General features: G+C 26.6%; 1 long non-coding RNA gene across 1 annotated transcript; it reads right to left on the bottom strand.

The window, feature by feature from the left end:
• Nucleotides 1-1,113: 1,113 nt before the first annotated feature.
• Nucleotides 1,114-1,602, bottom strand: LOC114183372. Its single transcript, XR_003604350.1, has 2 exons — nucleotides 1,515-1,602; nucleotides 1,114-1,332 (listed from the first exon to the last, which is right to left on the bottom strand). It is a non-coding gene; the product is annotated as an uncharacterized LOC114183372 (long non-coding RNA).
• Nucleotides 1,603-9,557: the final 7,955 nt, after the last annotated feature.

The following is a 9,557-nucleotide window of genomic DNA, read 5'->3' as shown; positions in this document are numbered from 1 at the left end:
TTTGTTTTCAAATTTTTTATTTTTAAAATTTGTTTATATATACATATAAATTAATATTAAAAGCATATTTAATCAAATAAAATATTTTTTAAAATTTTAAATTATTAGTTAATGTTTTTAATTATTACATTTATATGTTAAATTCCTTAATTATAACTAATAATTAAAACTTAATTTGTAGGTGTTAATGATTTAAATAACAATATGGACTAAGTTAAAATCTTCAACCCAATTCATCCCTTTTAACATAGGCCAACAGGCTGGTCCATTGGATCCAGCCCTTTTTGTCACCCCTATATCTGATCATGTACATAATACAATCATTGTATGTCACACCACAACAAGCCATTCAAGAATAACATATTGAAATAAATTTTTAACTTAAAAAAAATGTGTACATAAACATATATTTTAATAAACGAGTAATAAGAATTTACTTTCTTTCAAAATCTAATATGCAACAACCTCGTCGACATACATACATTTATGTATCAAAGATATTGAACAAACACAATATTAACTAACAAAAAGATAATATCTCATCATATTCAAAACCTAAATATATTAGCATATCAAAGAATATAGGATGAGTGTAAACAAAATCCTTAAGAATAAAGGATTACGACAAGCAAAATCATTAAGAATATAGGATTAGGATAAGCAAAATTATTTAAAAGTGATAAAATGTGTGTATACATATATATATATATATATTAAATATAAGTTATTTAATATTTTTTTCATTGCAATTCACTTTTTTTTTATAAAATTTGATATCAACATATTATTAATTTTACGGTTGTATTAATATCTTTATCTTCTTATTTTTTATGTAAATATTTTACTTTTTAATATACCTTTTGATATACATAAAATCAAATTATTTATTTTTCATTTTTATGATCTTTCATATAATCATCAAATCCGATTGATTCCCTTGCTTAGTAGATTCCACTTGCTTTTTATAATTTTCAAATTTTTTACTCTTGCACATATCATTTATTCGTTTAAACGATCATTTCAAATTTTTTTATCTTAAATTTAAATCTCTTAAATAATACTCCAAATTTGAATAAAACAACGTAAAGACAAATAATTATATAATATAAAAACTTAACTGAAACACTCATTTTATTAAAATTTTATAAAATAGCATAGGTATAGCATAAATTAATCATAGACAACAACATTGCAAGAGAGATCCTTGTTGGATACAGTAACCATTCATAAACCCCTTTGCTTGGCAATCGACCTTGCAAGATGGAGTGCAAGCCCCTAAGCACTTAAGGTCATCTATCATTCCTTTTGCTGCTTCTACCACTGCTACTTCTCCTGAGTTAATATCACCATAAAATTATATGAAATTTCGTCTTAAAATTATATCAAATTTCACAATAAAATTCATTTCAGAAAAAAAAAAACTAGAAATGAAAAAAAAAACACTTTCCCACTGATTATATGCTAGATAATAAATTGGAGAAATGAAAATAATGTATTTTTTCAAATACAATTACCTGATATCAAAACCAAAGCAACGAACAAAACACTGAAGAGAAAAGGATGATAGAAGCGAGAAGCCATTTCAAGAGATTCTTATTTTTCTGATGAGATGAATGTTTCATATTCTACTCATTGTATATAAAGGCAATTGGTGATGCATAGGAAACAAAACGGGTAGGGTACGGGTAGTAGCTCTCTCGTACCCTACTTACGAGATAAATATTTGTTCACCCGTATTGAGTATCCGTTATGCGGACCGTTATTCAGGTACTCGCATAATTTTTTAATATTAACGGATATTCATGGGTACCCGCAACTATTTACAAAAAAAAAAAAAATTTAACAACATATTTTAATCTTAAATTCAAATAAAATAGAATACATAACATTCATAAATTTCAAATAAAGTCCAAATAACCCATTTAAATAGTGTTGAATGACAATTTACAAAGAAATTTTTTTTTAAACTAATTGATAAAAAAATAATTCATTCAAAATCAACATGTTAATATTTTAATCATGTTTTATTTATTTATTTTTATTTAAATTAGAGTATAGCGGGTACGGATATCCACAGGTACAAATACTATGATACCTGTACCCGCCCTGTTAATATATGGATATTATAAATACTCATACTCATACCCATTACTTGCGGGTATCCATTTACAATATCCATTTTTTATCCGTTGCAGATTTTATTCGCGGATACTCATGGGTATGGATTTTTTTGACATCCCTAGGGATGTATCATGCACTACCTCTGCGTTATTGGATATAAAAGAAAATAAATAAACTTTTGGTCAAAAAAAACCCACAAAAGTTATTTAATTAATGATTTGTTTAACACATTGATACTTCAAAAGTTAATTTTTAAATTCTTTTGTTTTTACTAAAAAGGTTCGTATTTTCATGGTGTTATTTAAGTATTTTCATTACTAATTAATAATTTCATTAATATATTTTAAATAACTAATAAATGAGTTGAGGTTATTTGTTTTTTTTATATGATCTTGAGAGTGAACGTAATTTTGAATTTTCTTATAATTTTTATTTTTTAATTAAATGTAGGGTGTTATTTAAGTGTTTTCATTATACTAATTAAAATTTTCATTAATATTGTTTGGAATTAATTAATAAATGAGTTGAGGTTATTTGATTTTTATATGATATTGACAGTGAATGTAATTTTGAATTTTCCTTGTAATTTTTTATTTTTTAAATTAGATTAGGAAATAATGATTTATATAATGGGGATAACGCAACATTAGTGAGTATTTTTGACGCCCAGTTAAGGGTGTAAATTATGTAACAAGTGCATTATTCAATTGTAATACAACAAGGTCGTATCCATAAGGATTTAGTATGATAAAATAGTAATCTATAATATATTCAAGTTTGTTATGAAAAAGTGATAAATGTTTGACATTTTTAAATAAAAGTTTGAATAATTATAACGATAAATTATGTTTATTAAGGTGTTGAGATTGAACTTGACTTCTTTCAATCAATTGCACTACCATTGATTATCTATAAATTATATTTTATTTTAGTGATCTAGAAAATGAAGTACTCTTAAAAATAATTCTAACCTCATTTCTATAGTCTTAGAACCTAAGGGTATCAAACATAATTTGATTCTTCACTGTGGTGGAGTGACCCTTACATTAATGAATAAGACTATTTAAATCAACTAAATCCGTAAATCCATTTTTGGTATATACTAAGCATTAGGGGATTTGATTGGATCTAATAACGCTAAACCAATTCTCACTCCATTTATGCTGATGAAGTATGATGATTGACCAAGTCATCAAATAAATAAAGCAAATTAAATACCCAACACATAAAACAAAAACGAGATATATATTGAATCAAGTGCACATTAAAGAGTTTAGGGAAGTTACATTCAATCCCAATTAAGTTAGCTACTCATAATGATCTTTAAAGCAAGTACATGAAATAACTATTCTCCTTCCATCACTTTCTATAGATGTCCTAATATATGCCTAAGAACTCTATTGAGTTTCTCTCTAAAATGATGTACAAAATCAACATGCTAATAATAGAGGTATGTTATATTTATATAGAAAAACTAAGTGTTGCTCCAACTCCAATCAAGTTGGTCAACCATGAAGTTTCCTCCTTAGTTGGGTTTCCTCCAATACGTTCAATTCAAAATTGACCCTAGATAAAACCAATTGACTAAACTTATATATCTCAAAGGATGAATGCTTACACAAACACACAAATATCACAAATAACAAATTCAACAAAAAACTCAATCAACATCAATATTCAACACCACTTTTGCTTTGTAATTCACTAAAATTGATGAGAAACCAAAGGGATCATTCTGACATTCATATTGGGGGAAGAATATTGACACAACACTAAAAAAAATGAGAAAATGAGTTATAAGTTGTGGGATTAATCGCCAGATGATACCCTAATAAAATCTATCACAATTGAAATTGCAATGGGACGACAAATAAAAAATATATTCTAAAAACATAAAGTTTTAGAGTCATCACCGTACTTTATTATGAAAAACTACGTTAAACCATAAAGATAAGTGTTTGGGAGACTAAATTAGGCTAAAGTTTGAAGAGGGACTAATTCCAATTTTCACTAAGTGAAGGGATGAAAAACATATATAAAAATATTTTTGGTTTTCTATTTGGTGTTAAAACATTAAAGTCACTAGATTGTACATTTTTGAAAGAAAAATGTTTAAATCTTGAAAAATCTTTAAAACGTGATAATTTGTTGGATATTGATGAATTTAATTTATTTTATGAATTAAATATCTTAAGAGAAATTATAGGTTTAGAAAATGATAAACCTATTGACCTTCTTAATTATATAAAAATAATATGTTATTTTCCAAATACATATATAACGTATTAAATAATGTTAAGAATTTCAATATTTGTTGCTTCGGTCGAAAGGAGTTTCTTTGAGCTAAAGAAAAGTAACATGAGTAACCGAACTAATATAAAAAAAAATAAGAAAAAGAAACTTATTTTTTCATTTCACATTTTTAATAATTTTTTAACAATTTATTATTTCTAAGAAAAATTGTGCATGTTTGAAAAATGGAATGTCAAAAAGTAAGTGAGGTGGAAAAATTAAAACTTGTAAAAGGTAAAATAAAAACCAAAACTTAAAAGGTGATAGAAAAACTAGGTGCATGTGTAAAATATAAGGTTTGAATATAAAGAGGAGTAAAACTAGAACAAAAAATGTAGAGGTGTATGAGTAATGGTGGGGTGTGTGTGTAGTGTAATGGGCAGGTGAAAAAAAATTAAAACATGGCCTAACCCAAAACAAACAGCGGGGTGCGTGTGTGTAATAAAGGGGTCCAGTGAGTAACCTCATTTTTGGATAATCGGACGCTAACTATAAAAAAATTAAAATAAATGAAGTTAAATATTTGTATTTATTTAATTTAACATTGTTTAAACAAACAATAAATATAAAAAAAAAGTTAGTGTCGATTTAGAAACTAGTAACCTTATTTAGTTTTAATATTTTATTTACTTAAGTTAGTGTTACTTAAATGGACACTAAATATAAAAAAAAAATTAAAATAAATAAGGTTAGTAACGATTTAGTAGATTCTAATCTTATTTATTTTTAATATTTTGTTAATTTAACTTTGTATTGGCTAAGTGGATGTTAATAATTAAAGAAAAACTTAAATGAATAATGTTAGTATGTACTTTGTGGAAACGAACCTTATTTTTTTGAAATATTTATAATTAGTTTTAATATTTTTTGTATTTAAGTTAGTGTCGACTAAATAGATACTAAAATAATAAAAAAGAAATCTAAAGTAAATAAAGTTAGTGTACACCTACATGATGTTAATCTTATTTTTTATATTTTATTTGTTTAAGTTGGTGTTGAATTAGTGAATGCTAACTATAAAAAAAAGTCTGAAATAAATAAGGTTAGTATGAGTTGAGCAGATGTTAATTTCATTTTTGTTTAATATTTATATTTAGTTAAGTTAGTGTCAACCTTAAATCCTAAATCTTAAATTCTAAGTTATATATTTTGAATTCATGTGTGTTCTTCATATTAAATATGAACTATAAATTACTTTTAATATAATGGTTCGTGTTTAAAGATGACAAATCTCCTCACTTACAAATTTATTCTCTCCCTTTTTATATAAATCTCATCACAATCATCTTTTTCATTTATATTCATAAATATTCTCACACTCATACCATTCATCTACATTCATCTCCTTCGACCACACTCATCTTTTTCATCAACACACATTCATTTACATTTTTTTCCCTCGTCTTGTTCGTATTCTTCTCTTCTTCTCCTTCATGTGCATTCCTCTCCTCATCCCCTTTCTTCATACTGGTTTCTTCCATCAATATTCATCTCTCTTATACACATTCATCTCTTTCACCCGTTATATTTTTTTTTTTCGTTTATGTTTGTGGAATTTGGAAATAGTATACCAAATTTTCTTTTTGAATTTAGTGTTATTAGCATTGTTCAAGTCGACTCTAAATTACATAAATTTTAAAACAAAAATACACTAGTGTTGACACTAAATTGCTTTAGTAAAAAAATAATTTAAAAATTAATGATAAATTAATGTTAACTAAGCCAATAATAATTAGAGTTGTCCTTAAAGATTGGTGTTAACGAATTAGTTTTTAGAATCATATGCGTGCAACACAAATATAAAATTATGAATTATTTAGCATCAACTTTGCTTGTTAGCATTAGTTTATGGTAAATATATGTTTTCTCGTAGTAATAAAATTAATAAAAAAAGAAAGCAGCATTATTATAAATTGACTTTTTTATTTTAAAATTTGACATTTTTTTAATAATTTATAATTTTTTTTAAAACAGTATTATCATAATATTATTTTTACTAGTACATATTTAAAGTAAATATTGATATATTTTTTACTATTATATAAAAGCATTCTTTATTTTGATATCGTATTTATTTGTTATTTGTATCCTTTAAATGAGGATTTTTTTTAAATTAAAATAGTTATTTTATCTTTTAAATGTCTAATTTTTAAAATTGATATTTTTTATTTGTCTGTTTTTTTTTTCAAATTTAATTATTTTTTAAAATTAAAATAAATTATTTATAATAAAGATATTGAAACCAGTTATATTTACTTTTATAACTATAATAATAATTTGATTATTTTTTATTTCATAAAAAATATGAAACATATTGCATTATTGTTATTGTGAATAAAAGTTTTATTTTAGACTATATACATTATTATTATTGTTTTTAAACATATTACGACGTTTTACTAAACATATTTTGTATTTTGTATTTTTCCTTTTAATATATTTGATTTATTCTAATACTGATTATCCTGAGGAAATTATGTATCTGTATATGTCACGTGTAATCGAATTTTATCTAATACTTTTTTTCATCATAATAATACAAAACAGTCATCTAAGTCTATTATTTTTGTAAAATGTGTAAAATTAGTGTAATATTTTCCAAATTATTAAGGACTATTAAAATAGAATAGAAAATAAAAATGATTTTTGTAATTTTATAAAATTTGAAGTATTGTTGTGAAAATAGTAAACATTTTAATTGAGAAAAAAAATTCCAAGATTCCAAAAATTTATTTGTCCTAATAGTTTTTAAAAATTTATACTAATAGTTTTTAAAAATTTATAAGGAGTATCTAACTTATAAGAGAATTAAAACTTGAATAACCTATAATGTGATGTCTGTTAAACTTGAATGAGAAGATATACATATTCACATCTATTGCTCAGTGTCAACAAAACTAAAACTAACAACTTTTCAAACAACAATTTAACTACACGATATAACAGATTGATTAAATACTAGAGTAGATTTTATTTTTTTATTCAATTACTTTAAATTTATTACAAATTGATAATAGATCCAAAAAGATACCAAAAAATAACAATTAAGGGAATAAAATCAGCAAAACCAATCTAACAAACTCCTAACTAAACGCATATTGTTTAACCACAATAACAATTAACAACCATAAGATCTAATAACAAGACCTAATCCTCAGATTAACACGAATGAATCCGCATCGTCTGATGAACACGCATCGTATGATGAATACCCACCGTCTGATGAACACGCACTGTCTGATCCTTCTGATGAACACGCAATGTCTGGTGAACACGCAATGTCTGGTGAACACGCGATGTCTGATGAACATCCAATAAATTCAGGTAACAAGTGAGCGAGACCAATTGTGAGAGCAGATGTGGACGACAACGATGCTTTCAATATATTAAGACACTGCATCAAAACAACTATACTATGAGAAACCATGATAAAAATGGAAGAATCTAAAGTTCAAAACACAAAAATAGAAATAAAACAACATATACAATTACCTCCACGAGCCCAATGGCGACAACCTTTTCTTTCAGATCAAGGGAAGAAGAATCTAAATTTAAATCTGAAGTAGGAGATGACTGTGTTACGACCAAATCATCGGTAACAACAAACATCCTGGGTTCCTTCTCATTACCGTCATTAGTTTTCGATGTTTCAAAACTAATCAGTGACATCAATAGGAGCAAGTAAGGATCAACAAGCCTGTTCTTCGCTGATTTTGACATGAAATAGTTTTCATTCATATCAACTATGCTATTGTATAATGCATCAATGCTACCCACACAACTATTTCCTTCCAACTTACGCACAACTCCTCCCAAAGGAAACGTCAGAAAACTTAAAAGCATGTTTGCAATTTCGTTGCCCCCTTGAGCATACAAAACTTTTCCATCTGATTTTCTTATAAATAGCTTCAAATTGAATTTGATGCCACTAGTGTTCTCAACACTGTGTGAGAGAAAGGTTGGCCTCTGAATGCGTGGCTTCTTTTGTAAAAGCACCGTCAAACATGATTTGGAAAGGAGAGAACACTTCAACAAATCCAGTACCTACACAAAATATTGATATCATGAATATAAGAACAAAAATAGAATTAATAAGAAGGAGTGTTTTAGGGAAATTAGATGTAAAAGAAGAACCTTTTTCTTGGTCACTTTCACTGTCATTTCCTTCAATGAAATGGGACCTTCGATTCCTAAATCCTGCAGTTGAGCCAATCTTGTACGGTCCACAGATTTTGGCATTAGAATCAGATCATCAGTGATGACAAAAGTTGTAGCATCATTCACAAATCCATTAAATTCATTCTCTGAACATTTAAAGAAAGATCCGGTGGAGAAAAATCTTTTTGTGTGGTGAGTGTCATCAATGTTAATCTTAAGAGTTTTGCAAAAATCTTGGGCTGTGTTCCTGGGACGCAATACCATTTCCTTATTTTCCTGTGCCCACAGACACCTGCTGTCAAGAGCAGCCACACTGTGATAGAGTGAATTCAGAGAACCTATTGGAAGTGGACCCATGTTGGACTCGTTTTCCACAAGTCTGGCGATGGTTCCTAAAGGTAGGGTTAAGAAGCTACATAAGATATCTACGAAGTCTTTCTTAGCTTCGGCAAATAAGACTTTTTTGATTTCTTTATTCACGATAAGTTTCAATGACACTTTCACATCTGCTTCAGTAGTAGCCATGGCAGAAGAAGACGTGAACGACGAGGAAGAAAAAAAGAAGTTGGAACCCTAGATACTAAACTCGGAGCACAGCGTTTATATTGACTCTACTATTGACAAACGATGTGATTCATTTATAGCCATGATGATAATGAAAATCCCCTTTACTATCTCTCCTTTTTCTAATTATTATATTAGAAGATAATAAATATTTCACTTGAGCCAAAATATCGTAGGAATAAAGTTTGAACAATTGAACTTACAATACATAATTTAATTTTATCCATAAAAATTTGTTGTAGACAAAATTAAAGTTTGTGGGTAACAAAAAAATAGTTGCATACCAAAATTTTGTAGGTAAGCATGGTGGACTTTAACAGAAATTTTTAAAACGAAACTTTACCTACACAATTTTACGTGGAAAATAAATACATAAAAATTATTATAAAAATGGTTTTAAAAAAAGTTACTTACGAAAAGAT

Source organism: Vigna unguiculata, chromosome 5 (assembly GCF_004118075.2).
Source record: "Vigna unguiculata cultivar IT97K-499-35 chromosome 5, ASM411807v1, whole genome shotgun sequence".
NCBI classification, from domain to species: domain Eukaryota; kingdom Viridiplantae; phylum Streptophyta; class Magnoliopsida; order Fabales; family Fabaceae; genus Vigna; species Vigna unguiculata.
The sequence above is the reverse complement of the archived record's forward strand: the minus strand, read 5'-3'. Positions and strand labels throughout refer to the sequence as shown.